Raw genomic sequence first — 22,727 nt, forward strand, 5'->3', positions numbered from 1 at the left:
GTTTTTTTTCCTACAGGAGTCCTTCCATGTGGCAAGCAAGAGCTTGAGAGGGATCCCAAATTAGGTGGCCACCATATTGCTGGAGAGATTGAATGCCATTCTAGGGAAGGGTTGCGTGTTTAAATCTCGGACTCATAACACCTGTGGGATAGCTTCACCTCGGGGTTCCCAGCATTAACCTGCCACACTGATGGAGTGAAGAGTGGCCACAAGAGACAGATGCCCCCAGGAAGCAAACTAGAAAAAGACCCTATGAGGGGTGTGATCTCAAGCCAGGAAAGACACAGTCCCTTCCACCCATGAAAATGTTGGCGTTGAGTACTTGAGCCCTCACCCTACGGCATGTATGTGGTATAGATCTAGGGACTGACTAACTTCCTTATTTACCAGTGAGTGAAGACTTGACTCAGCTTGGACATTGTCATACATTGGGTAAAAGGGAGGAGCCTCCAAAATGGAGGCGGATGTGCCTCAATAAACTGCAGGCTTTAAAGCTACATGGGAAAAACTGTGATTTACCAAACTCTAAAACTGCAGATCCCAGAAGGAAGAAACTCATTCAAAAACACAGACACATTTTTTGGATTTTTTTTAAATTCCTTTTCTCTTTCTTTATCCCCCATTTCATTTCTTTTTTTTCCTGTTAACTTTTTTCTTTGCATTGTTCTCATTCTTCTGCATGTTATTTTTCTTTTCTACTTTGTATTGTATTGCTCCTTTGTTTTTATCTGTTATCTTTAATTCCATAAATATACTTCCACACCCAAATAGGATCCTTTATCTCACTTCTCCTCCCTCTTTCTGATCTCAAATAGCTTGTTTTCAAATTTTTCTTCTTATATTTCCCTAGTCCCAACTTCCTCTGTCTTTAATGGTATGATCAAAATGCTTGATCAGTACTTAGTTAATTCTGTACAATTATTATTTAATTCTTTTCCACCATTAGTGAAGATATAGCTGTCATATTTAGTACACATTAATTGTAAATCAATACCTGGGTTGTCAAAGAGTTTGCACTGTAATTGTGGACTTCTTCTCTAGGATTAGGTATGCTACATAGTTCATTATTCTATTATGTTAATATCAAATTTCTGTGGGATTATATAACTGTAGCTTACTTGCTTGATACTGCCAAGGTCCAGAAATTGTTTATATTAAGGAGTTTGCTCTGAAAGCCAACACCCAAATGACCTTTGTGACATTAACAATATTACTACTTTCCAGGAGAACTCCGTGTTAGACAAATTACACTGTATTGTCTCTTCCCAAATTAAGAGGCAAAGACAAAAGACTATAGTTAGCCATCCCCAAAGTACCTCACTGAAAAGTGACTGACTGAAGAAATCTATATCCCAGAAAAAACTCTATATAAGCATCCACAAACCTCAGCACAAAATAAAACAAACAGAAACAAGAGAAGACAAGGTAATAAAATATCTCCCCTAAAGCTGATCCAAGGGGAGTCAAGGAGGGAATAGCAAAGGCTACATACTCGATTTATTGAAAACAATAACAGAAGAGCCTAAAAAGTGGATCAAACTATTGCTCAGTGGGATTACAGAAGATAACTAAATACATTCTGGGAGTAATGGGCAGGAAGCCAACAGATGACTCTAATCAAAAGCAAGCTAAGTTAACCAAAATGATACAAAATATGAATGACCAGGTTAGCAACGAATTAGAGGCCATGGAAAAGTTTGAAAGAGAAATCTAGGTCATCAAAATTTACATTAAAAGTATAGGCAACAGAAAATATCAAGGGGAGGATAGAATTTAGAATCAGAAGGCAAGGATACTTTCAAAGACCAACTGTACACTGACACCTCAAAAACAATGGGAGAACATCAAAAATAGATCCAACATCTGCTAAATGACCCAATGAGGACTATTCTAAGATTAATTGCAGTAAGGGAAAAGTCAGAAGACAGAAAAAAGCCATAAAAAACCTGTTTACAGAAATAAAAGCAGAAAATACTCCATATAGAGCCAAAGGAATAAAGATATAGATAAGTGATGCATATAGAAACTCAAATAGGCAAGATTAAAAGACAGCTACTCTACCTCACTTTAGAGTCAAAATACCAGAAGTCCAATACAGGGAAATACCTTAAAAGATATTACAGAAAACCAGTGAATTACTGATAAAGGTAAACACATATGAATTACAACAGACTTCCTAACACAAACTTTAAAAACCAAGCAGACAAACAGTGAAGTGTTTCAAGCACTAAAACAGAATGATTTCTAACCAAGACGAATATATGCTGTAATTTTTTCCTTCAAAATTGACAGAGAAATGAGGTATTTCCATGACAAAGAGGACCCGAAATTCATAAACACCAAACTAAAGTTACAAAAAAATTTTAAGAATATCCTATGAAGGTATTGTGAAGCCAACAATGCCAGTAAGTCAAATAGAATGAATACATCTGGCAAAATGAAAAAAATTAAATTGAAGTGAAAAAATTAAGAAATCAACAGCAGAAGAGTGATGCAGTAACAGGAATAAGTCAATACATTTAAGTAATACTTCTCAATATTAAGGAACTCAATTCCTCAGTCAGAAGACATGGATTGGAAGAATGGATCAAGCAATAAAACCAGATGATATATAGTGCACAAGAAACACATTTATGTACATCTCCGATGCCCATTTTTGGAGAGGGTCTTTGAATTTGGGGGCTTGATGTTTTTCGATTCTTTATATGTTCTGGATATAAATCCGTGTCTGAGGAGTTGCTGGCTAAAATTCTTTCCCATCCTGTGGGTTTTCTTTTCACTCTGTTGGTGATTTATTTTGAAGTGCAAAACATTTTAGTAATATGAGATCCCAGCTGTTGATTCTTTGAAGAATTTCCCATGCTTTTTGTGTTTTATTAATGAATTCTCTGCTGACCCCTATGTCTCCAAGATTTCTACCTACCTTGTCCCCCAGAAGAGTTAGTGTTTCTGTTTTAATATTTAAATCCTTCATCCATTTTGACTTTACAGTTCTCATATAAAGATATACAAATGGCAAATAAATATATGAAGAAACGTTTACTATCACTGGTCACTCGAGAAATGCAAATTAAAACAGCATTGAGATTTCATCTCACCCTGGAAAGAATGGCCACCATCAAGAAATAATTGATAACAAATGTTGGCAAGGATGTGGGGGAAAAGGAGAACTTCTCCACTGTTGGTGGGAATGCACACTGATACAATCAATTTGGAAATCAGTATGGAGATTCCTCAAAAAACTAGGATTGGAAGTTCCACTCAATCTAGCTATTCCCCTCCTGGGTATTTTCCCAGAAAAATCGAAAATGTCATGTCACAGTGATATATGTGCAACCATGTTCATAGCAGCACAATTTGTGATAGCTAAATCTTGGAAACAACCAAAATGCCTGTCAACCACAGAGTGGATGAAAAAATATATTTTTTTATACAATGGAATACTACTCAGCTATAAAAAGGATCATCTTGAGGCCTTTATAGGTAAATGGAGGCAACTTGAGAATATCCTCATTAGTGAAATAAATAAGACTCACATTAGTAAATGTCACATTGTCTCTCTATTGTAAAAAATAATAAAAACTGACAGTAATAAGATTCAAAATTAATAATAGATACTGTAAAAGTATAAGGGAAGAAAAGTGCTCTAAAGGATGTAACAGTATGTATAGTATATAAGATAGATGACCATATTACTAAATTTCTGCTACATCATTGAACAAAAAGGGTTTTCACTGTCAATGTTTGAGTGTGTAGCCGCTTTTTATGCTTTAATTTTGTAACTTTAACAGCTATTTTTAAGATGACCATATGTAATGTATCAAGTAGCAATTTTATGATGTTGCTTTTTTTGAAATCCATATTATTCTACCACTTTTTCATTTTTTCTATTTTGTTTTTTTTCTTTATTTCTTTAAATAAAAAAGAAACATATTAAATTAACAAAGAAACTCATACAGAAAAGAAAGTCACAGGTTAAAAATCAAGCAATTGAAAACAACATTCCATACAACAAGAACCAGGGAAAAAGCACTTGTAGGCATTTCAATTTAAGACCAAGTGGATTTGAAGCCAAAACTAGGCAGGAGAGACAAAGTAGGTCACTGCATATTGGCTAAGGGAACAATTTAACAAGAAGAGATAGCAATCATAAAAATTTATACACAAAATACCAGCACATATGAATTTATAAAACAAACACCAGTGGGCTAAAAATATACACAGATAAAATTCAACAAAACTATAATGGGAGACCTCAATATGCCCCTGTCACAAATAGACAAACTAGGTGAACGTCAACAAAGAAATTATCAGAGTTGAATCATACTTTCAAACAAATGGCCTTAATAGATATTCATGGAATGTTCACTCAACAACAGAGAACACATTTTTATCAATAGCACATCATATTTTCTCCAAAATAGCCCACAACCTAGCCCATAAAGTAGACCTAAGTAAATGCAAAAAAGTTGAAATTATTTCATGAATATTATCAGATAATTGCACAACTAGAAATCAACAGCAAAAAGAAACTACAGAATTTATGCAAATACTTGAAAATTAAAAAAAAATCCTGTTGAACAGTCAACTGGTCACAGAAAAAGTGAAGGAAGAAAATAGACAGTTCACAGAATGAAATGATAATTCACACACAATAAATGCACTGAAACCTATGGGCCACAATAAAGACAGTCCCAAAAGGGAGATGTGTATCTGTGAATGTCCACATCATAAAACCAGAGTGAGTCCACGAATATCACCTAATAATGTCCCTGAAAGTCCTAGAAAGACAAGAACAATCCAAATCTGAGGTTAGTGCAAGGAAGGAAATTATAAAGAACAGAGCAGAAATTAATACAATTGAGACTAATAATCAATACAATGAATCAAAGAAACAATAAACAAAGTTCATAAACTTCTTTCCAATTTTACCAAAAAAAGGAAAGACAGACATAAATAAATGCAAAAAAGGGATAAAACCACAGTGGATTTTGCCTAAATTCAGAAGATCATTTGTGACTACTTTGAGAATTTGTACTCTAAAAACATACAAAACTCAGATGAAATGGATAGATTTCTAGGCATATTTGAGCTATCAAAACTAAGCCAAGAAGATATAAATGTCTTAAATAATCCAATATCAGGCAATGAATTGAGGAAATATTAAAAAATAGTACCATCTAAGAAAAGTCCAAGTCTTAATGAATTTACTGCTGAATTCTACAAGAAATTTAAAGACCTAATGCTAATACTTTTAAAATTGTATAATGAAATTTAAGGAGAAGGAGTACTCCCAAAGTGATTTCTGGAAACTATCATTACCATGATTCTAAAATCAGAAAAGGACCTAACCAAAAAAGGAACTACAGGCTAATCTCTTTCATGAACTTAAATACAAAACTTCTCAATAAGGTACTTGTCAACAGAATGCAATGAATCATCAAAAAGATGGTACATCATGAGCAAGTAGGATTTATTGCAGGGATGTAGGGATGGCATACTCTATGCAAATCAATTAATGTAATACAACATATAAGTACAAAACAGACACACATAAACAGAAGCAAATGCAAAAATTACATGATTATCTCACTAGATATAGAAAGGGCTTTTGATAAAATTTAATATCCACTCATAACAAGAAGTTCTGAAGAAAATAGGTATTGAAGGGCCTTATCTCAGACTATTTGAGCCGTTTATGAAAAGCCAATGGTTGACGTCATATTAAATGTAGAGAAGCTGAAAGCTTTTCCTCTAAAATCAGGAACAGGATGAGTATGTCCATTAATACTGCTTATGGTTAATATAGTGCTCAGAACACTAGCCAGATCAATCAGGCAAGAAAAAAATTAAAAGGAATATGTACAGGGAAAGAAGAACTTAGTTTATCATTATTTGCAGATGACATGATCCTCTACATAGAAGACCCCAAAAAGTCCACCTATGATTAACAACCAAATTTAGTAGCATAGAAGGATACAAACTGAACACACAGAAGTGAATGACATTTTTGTACACTCATAAAAAATTCACCAAGAAAGAAATTAGGAAAATAATAATATTCATAATAGCATCAGGAGAAATTAATTACCTAGGTATTATTCCAAACAAGGAAATGAGAGACCTCTACAATGAAAACTACATCCCTCTGGAAAAGGACATTAAAGAAGATGTCAGAAAATAGAAAGACACCCACTGTTCCTATATAGGCAGAACAAATGTAGTCAAAATCCTAGTCATTCCAAAACTCATATGCAGACTTAGTGCAACCCCAATCAGAACATCAATGATATTTCCCAGATAAATGTTCCCCAGAGAAACAGGAATACCCAAAAGAGGGAAGAGACAGTCTTCCAGCTATTCCTTGAACAGATGACTAATACCTAGAATATATAATGATCTCAAAAAATTAGACCCTGCAAAACAAAAGACGCAACCAAAAAATTAGCAACTGAAATGATTTGAGACATTCTAGAAGAAAAAGTACAAAAAGCCAATAAATACATTAAAAAATTTCAACATCAGCTGCCATTAGAGAGGTGTAAATTAATACAACACTGAGATTCCATCTCACTCCAGAAAGAATGGTTATTATCAAGAAATTAAGTAATAACAAATGCTAGTGAGGCTTCAGGGAAAAGGAAATACTTCTTCACTGTTGGTGTAAGTGTAAAGTAGAACCAACTCTATGGAAATTAATATAGAAATTTCTCAAAACTGAAAAACATGAATTCAATTTGACCTAGTTCTGCCCCTTCTGGGTATCTTTCCACAATGTCAAAGACATATTACAATGACACGTGCCTATGCATGTTTAGAGAATTATAATTTATAATACCCAAATCTTGGAAGTGGCCAATATGTCCATGATTAGATAAATTGATAAAGAAAATATGGTATTTATCAAAATGGAATAGTACTTGTGATAAAGAAGAATAAACTGGCTACCTTGAAAATGGATATACCCTGAGATCATAATCTTAAATGAAGTAAGGCACACAATCTTTAATATCATGTTTTCTACTATATGAGAAGCTGAAAATACGCATGAAGAGCAAAACGAAAGATAGAAATCAGAAATATGCAACCAAGGTACGAAGGAAGGGAGAAGGGAGGGGAGGAAAATGAAAAATCTTAGAGATAATCATGATGTGTTGAGTATATGAACCAAGTTCATAAAAAATGTGCTCATTATGTACTATCAACATGTAGAAAAAAATAGAAGGTGTCCAGGAGATGGAGGGAAGAAGATAGGAGAGGAAGAGAAAGGGATTTTAAAAAAATTAAAATGTGTCATGTACATGTACCAACTCCTCATAATGAATGTAGTCTTTATGAACTATATATGCATACTAATTAAAATAAAACAAAATTGAAGAAGTGGAGAGGACTGCAAGGTGGACTTTTCACAGAGAGAATCGTGTTTCCCAATAAAGTTAGACTAGTAAATAGGGGTCAAATTCTTAGAAGTTTAATGGGTCCATCCCCTCTAACCACATCCTTCATTTAATTTCATACTACTATTGTACGAAGGATGTACGGATATTTGCTCCATGTAAGACATAGACAGTAAAGAGAGGAGAAAATACAGTTCTTGCAGAACACTTAAGGGTGGTTCCAGTCTGGTGATATTATTTATACTGTTACTAAAAGCCACTGTTGAGCCTGAAGTCTCTGCAAATCTTCCCTGTCATATGGAGTACCTTAGTGCCTAGCTCATGTTTTTGTTTTTGTTTTTTTAAACAAAGTCTTTCTGTGTAGTTCAGGCTGGCCTTGAAATCACTATGTAGCCCAGGCTGGCCTCAAATTCACAGCGCTTCTCCTGCCTTAGCCTCTGGAGTGCTGGGACTTCAGTCATGTGACACCCAGATGCTACCTTGCATTTTGCTAGCCAACAATGTTATTAAATTGAGAACCTGGAAAAACTGAGAAGTCTCAGATATTTGGCTCCCCTTTATCTTGTATGGGTTTTCAGCTCTCTGACAACGTCTTAATATTTCAGAAATCTCCCTGGCCCACACATTACTATTTCAAAGCAAGAGAGATCCTAATAACGTCTAAGAATGATAATGGTAACTATTAAAATAGTGATTAACACCTCTCAAAAACCTCCCATGTGTGAAGAGCTTTACACGTATTATCTCCTTAATCTTCCCAGCAGTCCCGGGATTAGAGGCCAAGTTACTTTCCGGGGATCATAGATCTAACACAAACTTGTCTGAGTTGTGAGCCTCCTCTTTCAAACACTATTGAATAAAACTGTAATTTTTTAACCTAAAAAAAACACAGTTTAGCACCTGAAAACTTTGCAGAGGTGGTGTCCCTAAAGGTGAATATTTACCTATGTTTTAAAATTTTTATCTAGATGCCCAGCTCCATAAATGCTAAATTAAATGAATTGTGGCCTGTGCAAAATTAGCTACTTTTTTTTCCAGAGAATTGCTTTCATTTGCTAATTAATGTTTTGTTTAATAAATTCTTATTTGCATTCTGCTTTTAAAATTAAGACCCTAAACTTACACAAATCACCATTTTGAGCTTTAATCATCCTTGGAGAGTATGATATATAATTAGCCTCCTTAAGTACTTTGAATTAAGTGATATGTACGGAACAGCTTGCCTTTAATATCCTTACCTGATTTCAATAGGCCCTTGCCAAGGGTATTAAAAGGAAGAAACTCAATTAGCTCTAATTGCTGCTCTCCACGGACATGTTTCCTGCTCATTGGCAGATGCCAGCTGCCATTGTGGTGGAGGCAATGACTTAAAATTTGCAGCTGTAAACATCCCTCCACCTGATTCTGAGTTCCTTTTAGTGAAAAAAATCATGAGTTTTGGTGTTATGTGTACGCTGAGCTTAAATTCAAATTCTGATTTCAACACTAGTTGTTCTTGAACAAGTGGATTAATCTTTGAGTCTCAGTAAAATTGGGATAATAACAAGAGCTGTTTTTCAGCATTGCTGCAAGGCTTTAGTACAACAGTCCATGCAAAGGACTCACCTAGTGCTGGACACTTAAGATCAACAAATTAAATTTAAAACAATTTTAGTAGACGGGGCAAGGGGAAACTCATCAATTGTGCACCAAATTTTCTTGACACTATGGAAATATCTCCATTTTGTTGAGGTATGCAGTAAATGACAAGAGAAAAATTGATACTTTCCTTTGACCAGGCCTGTGTCCCTCATTGTACCAGTTTTCTCAGCTACCTTGTTTCTCAGGATGTAAAGGACAGGGCTGAGGGCAGGCATAGGCTTGAAAACAAAAGGAAAACTAGAGGAGAAAAATGGCGGCTTGCCAGGGGGCTGGGTGCAGAGTCTCTGCGGAGAAAATAGATTAGATGCTAGAATATGACAACATGGAAAGAGCCAGGAGAAGGGAATATGATTCTTATTAACCAAGGCAGTCACCGAAGGGAAAAATAAAACTAAGAAGAGGAAGGAAAAGTGCGGGTGGAGAGCTGAAGCCTGATGTACTCACTGAGCCCCATTCTGCACTGTACTAGACACACCCGGAGGATTTAAGGTCGTGCTGAGACCGCGGCTGCCCATAACGGGAGTTTGCGTATCCCAGACCCTTAAACGCGGCACACTGACCAGTGGATCCAAGGGGAAAAGCTGTATTGGCTCTTGGTGACTGCTGGAAATTGAAACCTGGGACCCCGTGAAGCACCCAAAGCCATCTGTCTGTGCCAGAGGAGACTGCAAGAAGCTCAGGAGCTCCAAAGCCGGACACCGTGCAGTTTTCTGACCCATCTGCACTGTGCTGGGAATGCAGTGAAGACAAGTGGTACAGTGTGCAGTGGACCCAACAGAAAGATCTGCATTGAGTCCCGATGAGTACTAAGGACTGGGTCCTGCGGCTGCTGTCACTGGCTGGAGGACATCTTGGAATTGGACAGAGCCTGCCACCACGGAAGTATCAGTGACACAGAGAGGACTGGTTGAGGACACCTTGGAATTAGGCAGACGGTGGCACTGCAGTGACATCAGAAAGTTGTTCCTGGCGCAGACAGGTCTGGTAGAGGACAGCTGGGATTTGGGCAGAGCCCTGCACTGCTGTGACATCAGTCAGCCCCTTCTGGTGCAGAGAGAACTGACAGGGTCTGCTGGGGCTGAACCACACCTCTGGTTGGGACCCAATAAGCAGATACAAAATAATTGCGTAACTCTGTGACATCCACAAGGAACATCCTAACTTGCGGATTGACTGGCACAGAGGCTAGAGGCTAGCCTGCACCATCCCTGCATCCCTGCCTACCTCAGATAACAGCAAATTGGGGAGGGCAGCAAAAAACTCTAGTCAGCATGCTTCAGAAAGACCCTAAGCAATACAGAGTGGGCCAGAGACCCCCAGGACACTCCAGTTTGAAAGAAACGAGAAATATAAGAGATAGAAATTTTAAAAAATCTCCAGCTACACAAACCTGAGAAAATAAGCCCAAGAGAAGTAAACACAGAAGAGAACCTGCACAGTAACCATCCAATACTAGACACAGCATCAGCCAAAATAAAGAAATATATTCATGACCTCATAGAAGAATTTAAAACTGTACTTCTGATCCGAGGGAGGCAAGATATAAAGAGATTAATTAAATAAATGATAAGCTTCACCCAAGAGAACACAGATGGAAGAACAGTGGAAATTAGAAAGGAACAAGAAACCTCTCATGAAAAATTTAAACATAACCTAGAATACATGAAACAGATCCAAAGGGATTACCAAGAAACTAAAAACTCCATTGGACACTGGCAAAATGCCTTGACAGAAACTAAAGTTAGCCTTTTGAAACTTGAAGAGAGATTTATGATACATGATCGTGAAAGAAAAGACCTCTTAAAAATAACGAGGAACCAGAAAGAAACAATTCAAAAGCTAGAGGATGACAAAAGGATACATAACTTAAGAATAAAGCATGTGAGCGAGGAAGCAGGAGAAAACAAAAATGAAATACAAAGAATATTCACAGATATATTAAAAGAAAACTTCCCAAGTATAGGAAAAGAAATGATATCCAGATAAAAGAGGCATACAGAACAGCAGCTACCTACAACCAAAACATATATACACCCAGACATACAATAATCAAGATTCCAGAAATCCACCAAAAGAACAGAATACTAAAAAAAAGCCAGGGAAAAGAAGCAGATAAACTACAATGGAAAAATTATCAAAATAACAACAGACTTATCAACACAAACTCTCAAATCCAGAAGGGAATAGGGGGAAATATTCCAAGTCCTGAAAGAAAATAATTTGCAACCAAGATTCATATACTCTACAAAACTCTCTCTCAAAATTAATGAAGAAATAAGATGCTTCCAAGACAAGGAGGAACTGTGGGAGTTCATGGCCACCAACCCAACCCTACAGAGTGCTGAAGGACATTCCAGAGAAAGAGAGGAAGGGATACCAGCATTCCAGCAACAGTGGCAGAGAGGCCTCAATGAATGGGGCAGACAGTGGAATGAGGGAGTAAGGTGGACAAATTATAGCAGAAAAGTGGAGTAGCAGACATGAGCAGAAACAATAAGCCATACTCTTTAGTATAGATAGCTTTGATATACTACAAAAAAGGTAGAGGTAATTGTTAATAGTGTATCAGGATTTAAAAGTCACAGTAGTCTTATCACTCTGTTTAGTTTGAATTTAATTTGTTCGGTCTGTCCACTCATATCAGATTTGAGGGCATAGACATCTGACCCAAAAATAGCAGGTTATACCATGGTAACTATCCTTAATTTCCTATTAACTTAAACTGAAACCCTGTATTACTTACGTTGTCTTACTATGACTGATCTTATTTGAATCTGATTTGTTAGACCACAGTTTTGTCTTGGCTGATTTTATTTGAATTTGGTATGCTTGATAGTATCAACTCTACAAGTAGAGGCAACTACTATGAAGATGACAAGATGTAAAAGATATCCATACCGGTTTTCATTATTAACAGCTCTCAAGTCCTACAATGTTTTCAAAGTTGTGCTTTTTATAAAAATAGCTATGTAATACTATGCTTAACTATATTAAGCCTGATGATGTGAATAAGTCTATTGAAAATAACAAGAGAAATCATAGTAACTATGGTAGATCACCTAATATTGTGGTCTTATATGTCTTTTTCTTTGAATATTTTTCTAGGAATTTGTTTTGCTATCTTGTTATGATTTGTTTTTCTCTATAAAACAGAGACAATAGATATACATGTAGAAATTCACACATGGGAAGAATTTTTTAAACTATTTACGGGAACAGATTATATAATGCAAGATGTAATGAATAGATACTCTGAAGAAGAAGAGACAGTAAGAAACCCAATGCTAATTCTGTAGCATTATGATATAAAATCTAGCAATACTATTATTCACTTTTCAAAGTGATATTAGTCTAGTCTCTTATCTTCAATTTCAGCATAGGTAAAGATAAGGACAGCTATTACAAAGAGAATGAAAGACACTATGATAGTAATTGTTGTCTTCTCCTATGTCAGATCTTGAAGACCTAAAAAGCCTTTATCATCTTGTAATAATTTAATTAGTTCTATAATATGCAGTATGTATTTAATGTGTGTGAAGATGGGGACAGTTATTTGGAAGAAAACTAGAGACAATTAGATAAACAGTGAAGATCTCCAGTGGACTTGCTTTGAAATCAGTATTTCTTTAAATTGTTTCTTTTTGAACTGTTTTTTTCTGTTTCGATATGTTTAATCTTACCCTCTTTAAGATAAAAAAACAAGTGTGTAGGACTGATAACCATATTACTAAGTTTTTGTTAGATCATTGAGCAGAACTGTTGGCAGTGTCACTATTTGAATGTCACTTAACGTACTTTAATTTTGTAACCTGAACAATTATTTCTAAGATGACACTATGTAACTTATCAACTGGTGATTTCTTACCGTTTATTTTTTTGTAATTCTGTATTATTTCTACCCTTTTTTTCTCCATGTATTTTTTGTTTCTTTCTCTTTAAATAAATTTTAAAAAAACATAAAAAAGGGAAAACTAACTTCAGTGTATCTTCATGTTGAGGCCCTAGTGGGCTATCACAGACAATGCCCAGTGTTCCATAATAATGGCAAGTGTTAACGGGAGAAGCAGGTGAAGAACACGCATGCTTCCTGAGGCCAAAAATATCTGCAGAATGGTAAAAATGATGTGACTATAGAAAGTTAGGGTTAATAGGAAGGGGCCAAAGACTAGAAAAGAGGTGATAGATACATAGATAGATAGATAGATAGATAGATAGATAGATAGATAGATAATCTCAGCTATCTGTGTATCATTGTAAGCCAGTTTCAAAATAGGCTTCAGGTCACAGAAGTGATCGATCTCATTAGCAGTACATAAGGACCATGGGAATGATGAGAAATTCAGCCACTCAACGATCACCAGCTACCTGTAAGCAACCTCAGAAATTTATGGTACTGGAATAGTGCTGGCTAGGTAGCAATCACAGGAAAACGCAGCATGGAAGAAACATTCTGTAGCCACCAACGGGACACACACACACACACACACACACACACACACACACACACACACACATTAAAAATAAAACTGGCAGACACAAGCTGGAAGGAATTAGGCAGATGAGTTGATAGCAACATTCTCAGCATTACAAATCCAAATGCAGTAGCGCTTCCAACCTCCGGGACAAAGTGGCCAGCAAAGAAATACTTGGGCATGTGAAGGAAGCAATAAGCCACCACCACAGTTTGATCATAATATTGCTCATAACGCTCCTCTGATATGTTGTCAGGAATATTCCAAGAGAAGAAACTGATGGCTGTGGAGATCCTGAAAGCCAAAAGGACGATTCCTGATGTTCACATCCTATTTTTTTCTTCAGCATTAATGTTTTTCTATTGCTACTTGTGGTGATATCAACAATGAATATTTCTAGTCACCTGTGTAAAAATTTACATATGCTCTACAATCAAGTCTTTCTCCTATTTTAGGAATACTATGACAACTAAAATGGATGTGTACTGTATTTCATCATGAAAAAGGAAGCTAGAGCTTAAAAGCTGCTTGACAGCAAGTTCTCTGCACACTAGTAGAGGAAGTGCAATATAGCAAAAATGAACTAGTGGGAGGGGAAAAGTGGTATAATACAATGGAACCGTCATCTGCCGTTTACTGACTGTGTGCCCTTGAGCAAATCATGCCACTTCTCTAACAGTTATATTCCTAATCTATAGCATAGCATATTAATTATGTATAACCTCTTTTAACAATTGTTAGTCCATATTAGTTCCTTGATACAATCATTAAGTATTCAGCAAATATGTACTGAGTGTTATCATTTGCCAACTCTATGTTAAGTGCTTAGAACACACAGTGATAACGTCAGTTTGTTAACAAGTCATGAATGCACTCTAAGTTTCACAGAGCCAACATTGTAATGAGATAGACAGATCAAAACACAGCTAAAGAGACTCATAAAATAATTTTGAGTTGGTTGTTGTGAAGATAACCAACAAAAAAATCAAAACAAGAACTTTGAAAGATAGTTACAAAAAATTATAATAATGCTTATATGATAATGTTAAATCTCTCTGACTTCGTGTTACTGATTATCAAGTTATGGGATACTGAAGATGGAAAGGACTTTCAAAATATCATATGACCAAATTTTTTAACTTTCTAACTGAAAAAGAAGATCCAGATAGATAAATGTCTTTACTGGGATCTGAGTCAATAACAGAGCAGGGATCCACACAAACTTTTCGTTACCAGTTTTTGTTCCTTCCATTGTAACATGCACTTACAATTTTTACTGTCTTTTCAATGTTCTAAATAGAGAGCATAAAGTATAATATGTAAGTCCATGAAGGCAGACTTAACTTCCATTTAGTAATTTGCATGTCTGGAGCATAATAGCGAAGAACTTTCAGGTCCTTTACTATTCAGATCCATTACTAGTTTTAATCCTTGAAACCAACTTGTGAGGTATTTAGGAGAAGTCTTTGATTTATGCCATTGGATTTACAGATGAGAAGACTGATAATGATCACCATCACCACACTGTACTTGTATTTCAATTATTATTCTTTTTTCTAGAGATTAAATAGTTAATCTTTTCATGTTGTTGTAGATGTGAATTTATAAGATGGTAGTTACAATATGAGCCAGGAGTTTTGGTCAAATAACTGGATAATAGATACCATATGGGTCTAACAACATCTGGGCTGAACAGCAAGAAATTGAGGTAGATTTTCTTGATGGTAATGTAACATAAAACATCTTTAGAAAAAGAGGGCTGGTAAGGTGGAATGGAGATGGTTTCAGAGCATTGGTGTTTATCCAGATAAAGGACTACTTCCTCAGGAGAAGAGATATTCCAGATATTGGGAATTCTGTGCAAAAAGATCTAGTGACCTGAGGATTGTGCTGGTCATTTAAGTGGACACAGTTTTTTAAAGAAAATGAGTAGAGGGCTGAGGACAGAAGAGGCAGGAACACATATATTTTTTAAGAAAAACCAGAAAATGATCTTCAAAAATCAGTCAAAACATATGAGCAACAAGGAAAATGATGTCACAGAGTCCACAGAAGAGGAGCTGCTAGAATTGCTAGCAAAAAAATTGTTCCATGAGTATGTAGGTATGAGGACAGGAGTTATGACTGCAGTAAGGTGAGGAGATGGAAAGCACAACAACAAATGTGAATTTATAATTTTGAAAGGATTGTTCATAAAGTGAAGAAAGGAACAGAGCCAAAAGAAGAAAAGACAGGGGGAAGATTTTTATTTTCACATGCTATCTTTTATTGAGGCATAAACTCTACCAAGGCTGTAGCAAAGCATATAACTTCAAAGAGAAGGAAGTGTGAATGATATGCAAGAGCATGTGTGATGGGGCAAGGAGGGTCTCCATGGTGACCGAGGCAACAGGATGGAGAAATACACGTCTGGAAACACTACGTTCAGGCAAGAAAAAAGGCTCATCCTTTAGGTAAGCTGGCAGGGATGCAGTGGATGGTGATTAGGAAGATAACACCTCATCTCTCTCCTTCCACTTGAGTTTGCAACCCTTAGGTGACGGTAATGAACCCACAGTAGAAATGTTCACTTTGTTTCCTTAGAGCCTGTCTTCTTGTTCTAACTATATTTGTGGAGCTCAAAATACCAGAGGCTACAGGGCTGGTTTGCTGTAGTAGTACTGTGTTGTTTGACCAGGAGCACATCCAACAGCAACAGCACGGCAGACACTTTATAATCTTTGCTAAAATCACAGGATCCCTTTAGGAATCAGCTTCTCCGCTTTCCTTTTATACCTGCACAAGTACACTTGCCTCTCAAACTTGTCTCCAGGCTTCCAAAAGGAAGAATTAACAGTATTTCACAGAGAGACACTTTTAGTTTTCATGTGGCAGAGGCCAAAACATTTTTAGCTCCTGCACTGACCTCCTTTTGGTTTAGAAAGAACATAATGCTTGCCAGTGTATATATCTTTTAAACGCTCCAACAACTTCGTGCAGCAGGGACTGGTAGATACAGTTCAAATAAGAAAACCAATTATCTTTAAAGTTTGGCTCCCAGGGGAGCTTTGCTTTTTAATTGAGAGATCGATGTTGGATTTTCATGACATCCTGAACTTCCATTCAGTGATTGCTGACTAATGGTGTGAAATTGGATATTGGAGTATCTGAAATGTCACGAGGATCAAAGACATCATCCATCGACGCTGGGCTCCCGAGGCTTCTGAGTGTACCAGGCAATTGTGTGCAGAGGGTACAATATGTAAAGGGCTGAAACTAACGCGGAAAATCCGTGTTCTAGACCTGGATATCCTGATGCCTGTGAAACCTGGTGCGTCACTTACATTCACTAAATCCCTGTCTTTCCCTCCTTTGAATTCCTGTCCTACCAGCCTCGCAAGGCTACTATGGTACTCAAATATAATGCAGTGTAGGAAACCCCTTTATTAATCAAGGAGCTCTCTGCTTCATGCTGACATCAAATTTAGGGAGCATGTGAATAATGTTGCTGATTGTAGAAGCTGAAGATAGTTTTTGCCTTGCGTTACATGGAGGCCTGATTTCATAAAACTGGAAGTAGAACGAACACCTTCTTTTTGCATCATTAAATGTAACTTGAAAATAAACAAATTCCCTTCCCTGCAAACCTTCAGTCTACCTTAAGTGAATTCTACATCCTAATTAGAGGCACAACTGTTAAGAGTTTGGTGTTTCCAATCAAATTAAAAGTCCTCTTACATAAGCTGTCAGAGACAGTTTTTCAAAACAATTACCTTGTCGCTTTTTCATCCTTGTGGACAGATAACAGATGCCACTGCTTTCCAGGCTGTGCAGAAAAGAAACTGGGAAGTGGAACGTTCTGTATAGCACTTAGTGAGGCCTCTTTCCTATATCTTTGGTGACTGTGTAAGCACCATACAAAACAGAATGGTACTTCAGAGAGATGCCCATTGCCTACATTATTCCCAGCACATCACCACAGTCAAATTCAGTTATCAAGGGCACAGGCAAATGGACTCCTTCCTCTGTGCCCAACAGTGCTCTATATGTTGGAGACACAAAACGTGAAGAAAGTTTGGAACAATGACTCCAGAATGTAGGACTTTACTATCTAAGGGAACTAGAAGACATGTACACAGAGCAATCAAATTGCACCACGATAATTACAAATAATGAGTCTCCATATAGTTGGCAGGAGCAGTAACAGTGAAGTCCATTGGATGATCTACCATTTGCACTGTTTGGTTCACTTATTGCCCAAACTAAGATTTCATTTACTACTTGCATTTACCTTGGCCATATCTTGGGTTTTGAAGGATGGATGAATAGAAGTCTGTCAAGCCAACAATTGGATAGAAAGAGATCAGCCAGAGGGTGTAGCCACCGAGGAAAGGCAGAAAGGAGACTGGAGAAATATCCAGGTACCAAGATAGTGGAGCATGCGCAATAAGGAATGTGAACTTTGTCCTGAGGTTAGTGAGGAGCCATTAATGGTTTGCAGCAGGAAGTGATATACTCATACCTGTATGTTGGAAGACTATAAGTGTTTGGTGGGTGTGCAAATAAAATTATAACTAAAAGAAGAGATTTGAGGTAGAAAATCCCGCAAGGAAACTGCTTCTTCAATCTGTGAAAGAATGGTAGCCACTGGAATAGCAAGAGATAATTGTAATATCTTTGTCACTGTCGCTAAGACTATCTTGTCCTCTCACCATTGCTCACTTTTTTTTTCCAAAGTAATTTCTAGCTGGATTTATTTTTTGAACATTCCCTAATAAATGGATTGTTCATAACTCTGTTTACATGAGATTTAGTTTTTAGATGTAAACTCACATTTCCAGTAGAATCAGCATCTGTCCCATTTCCCTGGCTACACATAAGAAACCACAATAGATTATAAACTGTTTGAAATACTTTGTGCCTGTAGTGAAATACAGTTATTCTCTGACTGAATGCATTAGAGATGAGTATTATTTACTAGCAATACAAATATAACTTACTAACAAGAATCTATACTCATACAGTGGAAAACACAAGATGTCTTAGATGTACCATTTGATCTTGAATAAAATGAAAAATATTGTAGTTGAACAGCTCATCAATATGACACCTCCTGTCTAATTGCTAGTATACTGGTCACTAGGATTCAATAGGAAGCTTGATTAAAAGATAATCCAGTAAATGCCACCTAATCTCTTGTAGTAAATAATACTAACCTAAATATCACACAAGAGCAAGATATTGGACCTCTCAAGTTTATGAATGTTTTGAAATCTAAATTTATGAATGCATATGTAATTTGTACATGATAAATAACTAAAACAATATAACTACACTTTCTTTCAACCTCAGACCTGCAGTCTCTATAAAAAGCAACTATTATAAACAGGTTTTTGTAGGAGCCTTTAGTTTTATAGGCTGTCCTGGTTTTTATACATTATTGTCTTTCCATATTTATAAAAAAGCAATCATACAACAGATAATAATTTTCTGACTTTTTCATATAATATATGCAGGAGATCTTTTCATATCTGAGCACACAGAAGTGTCTCATTCATTTTAACCTTTATATTGTGTTCGAGCATAGGAATAAACTTTTATTTATTTTTCTTGAGAGTTTGTGTTCAAAGAAATAAAGCATTATAGGTACTGCAAAAATTGCTTTTTCTCCCCAATTGCATATTTCTTGGGTCTCAAGAATAACCATTTTCCTAAAGTTGGCATCTGTCCTCCACATTCATCTGTCTATGATGTACAAATGTATTCATAGAAAATATAAGGCAATATTTGACGTTTTAAATTTCACACAAATGACATCATAGCATTTGGAAACTTGATTTATTTTTTATTTCACATTCGCATTGTCAGACATATTTCTATTGGTACATACACTTTCTATTCACTCACGATTGATATTCTTTATTCCTTATTATACTGAATTCTGGTGGTTTGTTGTTTGGTTGGTATTTCCAGACAGTTTACCTGATAAAAATAGGAAGATAGATATTTTGCAAAAGAGAAAGGAACTGAGAGATGGAGGGAAGATTGAGGAAATAGAAAGGAACGAATGAAAAAATAATTCAGATGCCTTATGTACATGTACTAACTCTTCAGAAGAAAGAAACCATTATATAATGCAAATATGCACTAGTAAGACATTTTTAAAGGCAGAGAAGGAAACAGTTAAAGAAACAATACTCTTACAATTGTAATTATGTTTCTTCCATCTCTGCTTTGAGGTTGCACTAAGTTAATAAGAGACAGAAAATTCTTATAATGAAAGACAAAATAAATTAAAATCCTGAAATTTTGGAGGGCTAAAAAATAGCATTTATGTTAATATATTTTAGCCCTTAAAACAATTGCTGTGAATATCCTTGAACATGTTTCTATTATTTCCTTAAGGTACTGAGGAGTTGAATTGCTGACTCAGTATACACACACACACACATATATATATATATATATATATATATATATATATATATTCAGTCTGAGGACTATCAAATTGTTCTCTAAAGTGGGTGTAACCTTGCATTCCCAGAAGCAGTGTATAGCAGTTTGTTTATCACATTCTTGCTAGCATGTGGTATTAGCAGATGTTTTTATTTAGGACATGATGGGTATGGAATAATATCAATGTGCTAATTTAATTTGCATTTCCCTGATTATTAGTGAGATTATGTTTTCATCTATTTACTAACAACTTGGGTTTTCTATTTTGCACACAATTAATATTTTGCTTGTGATCCGAATACTTTCTAAAATAGTTTTATGCCATTTGTATTTATTTGTTATTTATTACAAATGCTTTTGTCTAATCAATTGCCTATTGGCTTTATAATAATATCTTGCAGAATACCAGTATAGAGACTTTTACTACCTTGATATGGTCCAATTAGTCAATCTCTTAGAATCTGTGGTTTTTGTGTGTCATTCAAGAAATCCTTTCCTACCACAATATTATAATGATATTACTTTAAATGTCTTTAAAACTTTAAGTTTTATAGCATTGTGCAGTTAAATCCAGTTGGAATTTATTTTTATACGTTGTATAACATAGGAACGTAATTTTACTTGTTTCAATATGCGTAAAGCTATTGAATGAACGACCCATCCTTTCTTCCCATGACTTTCAATGCCATTTCTGTCATATACCAATATTCCTTGTATTCTCAGATTTGTGTCTGAGTCCCTTTTCTCTCCCACCTACCTGTTTGTCTCTTTGCAGCAAACTGTACTCTTTTAATCTAAATATTTTTAAAGTACTGATATCTGAGCTGGGCATGGTAATGCATGCCTGGAATCCCAGCACTCCAGCGGGAAGGTGTTGAGACAGGAGGATTATGAGTTTGAGCCCTGACTGAGCAATTTAGTGAGACCCTGTCTCAAAAAAAAAAAAAAAAAAAAAAAAAAAAAAGGAAGGGGGTTTGGAATACATGAATGCAAATGCCCTGGACTCAGTCCCCAGTACCAAAATGTAGAAAGTCTTTATAGGTGTAGGAATAGTCCTTTTTACTTGTTCTTCTGCATCACCTACTTGGATTCTCTTAGCTCTTTAATATTTCACATGCATTTAAATATCAGCGTCAAATTTCATGAAAATTTTCCGTTGGAAAAATTTGTTTGGAATTTTTTGAATTTACAGATTAAGTTTTGGGGGAGTGTAAATCTTTAAATTCTTCTTTTGTATCTTTCAACAGTGCCTACAATGTTTTCTATAATTATCAGAAAATGTCACTTTTGTAAATTTATACTTAAGTACTTAGTAGTGTTGCTTATTATTTTAATGGCAACATTATTTTACCTAGCTTTATTAAGGTATAATTTAATAGAACAAAATTCACCAATTATAATGTTAATGAATGCTGGTGAATACATAAAAATATGTAATTAACACAAGCTTGAGACACAGAACATTTCTGTCAACTCAGAAAGATCCTTCTTGAACTTTGAAGGCAGTGTCTTCTTCCTACCAAGTTCTTGACAATTATGGTTACATTTCTAATCACAGTTTCCTTTTTTTTCTTTGAGAATTTTACATAAATGGAACAATATACAAGGTGTGATAAAAATTCAGTGAATATTTCTATTCTAAAATGAATTACAGTAAAAGAAACATTGCAATTTATGCATCTCAAAATGCTCCCCCTTCCTTTGAACACACTTACACCATCATTCCTGGCACTTCGTGACACATTTCTGGAAGTCTTCTTTTGTGCTTGTCTAGTTTTGTTGTCATGACTGCCTTGACGTCCTGAACTCAAAATGTTTCCCTTTCATTATTATTTTGAATTTGAGGAAGAGACAAATAGCTTCAAGGTACCAGATTCACTGAATAAGGTGGATAAGGCCACCTTGCAATGTTTTTATGAGAGGCTTCCTTTCCACTGGGTGACACTCAGCAGCAACAGTCGTTGAATTTTTGATCATATCTCATGAAGACAGAACCTTTTTTTTCTTTTTTATTATTTTATTAATAAATTTAAGGACACTTCCATATTCTCTCCTCCCCCCAGAGCAACTAAAACCAACTAAAAGGGGGTGTGGCCTGGGGGGCAGAGGGCGCTAGGAGTCATAGTCGTCTTCATCCTCTGCATCAGGTGCTGAGGGAGCCCAAGGTGCCTGGGGGGGGGGGGCAAAGGCAGAGCAGAGACAAAGGGCATGACAAGGCTGAAGGGCTCTGAAAGGGAGCAGGAGGGTGGCTGGCTGGGCTGGCTGCTGTGGTGTCTCTTCTTCCCCATCAGTATCTGTGTCCTCAGACTCATTCTCCTGCTCAGAGTCTGTCCCAGACAGCTTCTTGTCCTTGCCTTTGCTTCCCATCCCACCATTCTTCCGGTCACGGTTGCCTGGCTTCTGTCCCCTGCGAGGTCCCTTGTCCCCATGCATGTGGTTGTCTTCCCCATCCCCCAGCATATGAGGCACCAACGCCACCAAGTCCTTCAAAAAGTCAAACTGCTGCTCCAGCTCAATGCATTGCTTCCTGGAAGACGTGGGGAGAGAGGCACTCATGTGAGGTCAGGCCCTTGAGGCCCTCCGCGAAAGACATAAGGGCGACCAACCCTGGGAGTCAGCAGAATAACCTTATAAGAAATTATCACCCTATTTTCCAAAGCGGCTGTTCCACGTTGTTTTCCTACCAAACATGTACAAAAGTTATACTAGTTGTCTCACAACCGCAACATTTGATATTGTCTGTTCTTTTCCTTTCAGCTACTGAATAACTTTTTTAAAACTT

General features: G+C 36.3%; 1 pseudogene; it reads right to left on the reverse strand.

Moving 5' to 3' along the window:
* Positions 1–21,941: 21,941 nt before the first annotated feature.
* LOC134475326 (dr1-associated corepressor-like) lies at positions 21,942–22,501 on the reverse strand (annotated as a pseudogene).
* Positions 22,502–22,727: the final 226 nt, after the last annotated feature.

Source organism: Cavia porcellus, unplaced genomic scaffold (assembly GCF_034190915.1).
Source record: "Cavia porcellus strain 051 isolate PalLab524CR breed Dunkin Hartley unplaced genomic scaffold, mCavPor4.1 scaffold_3, whole genome shotgun sequence".
Classification (NCBI taxonomy): domain Eukaryota; kingdom Metazoa; phylum Chordata; class Mammalia; order Rodentia; family Caviidae; genus Cavia; species Cavia porcellus.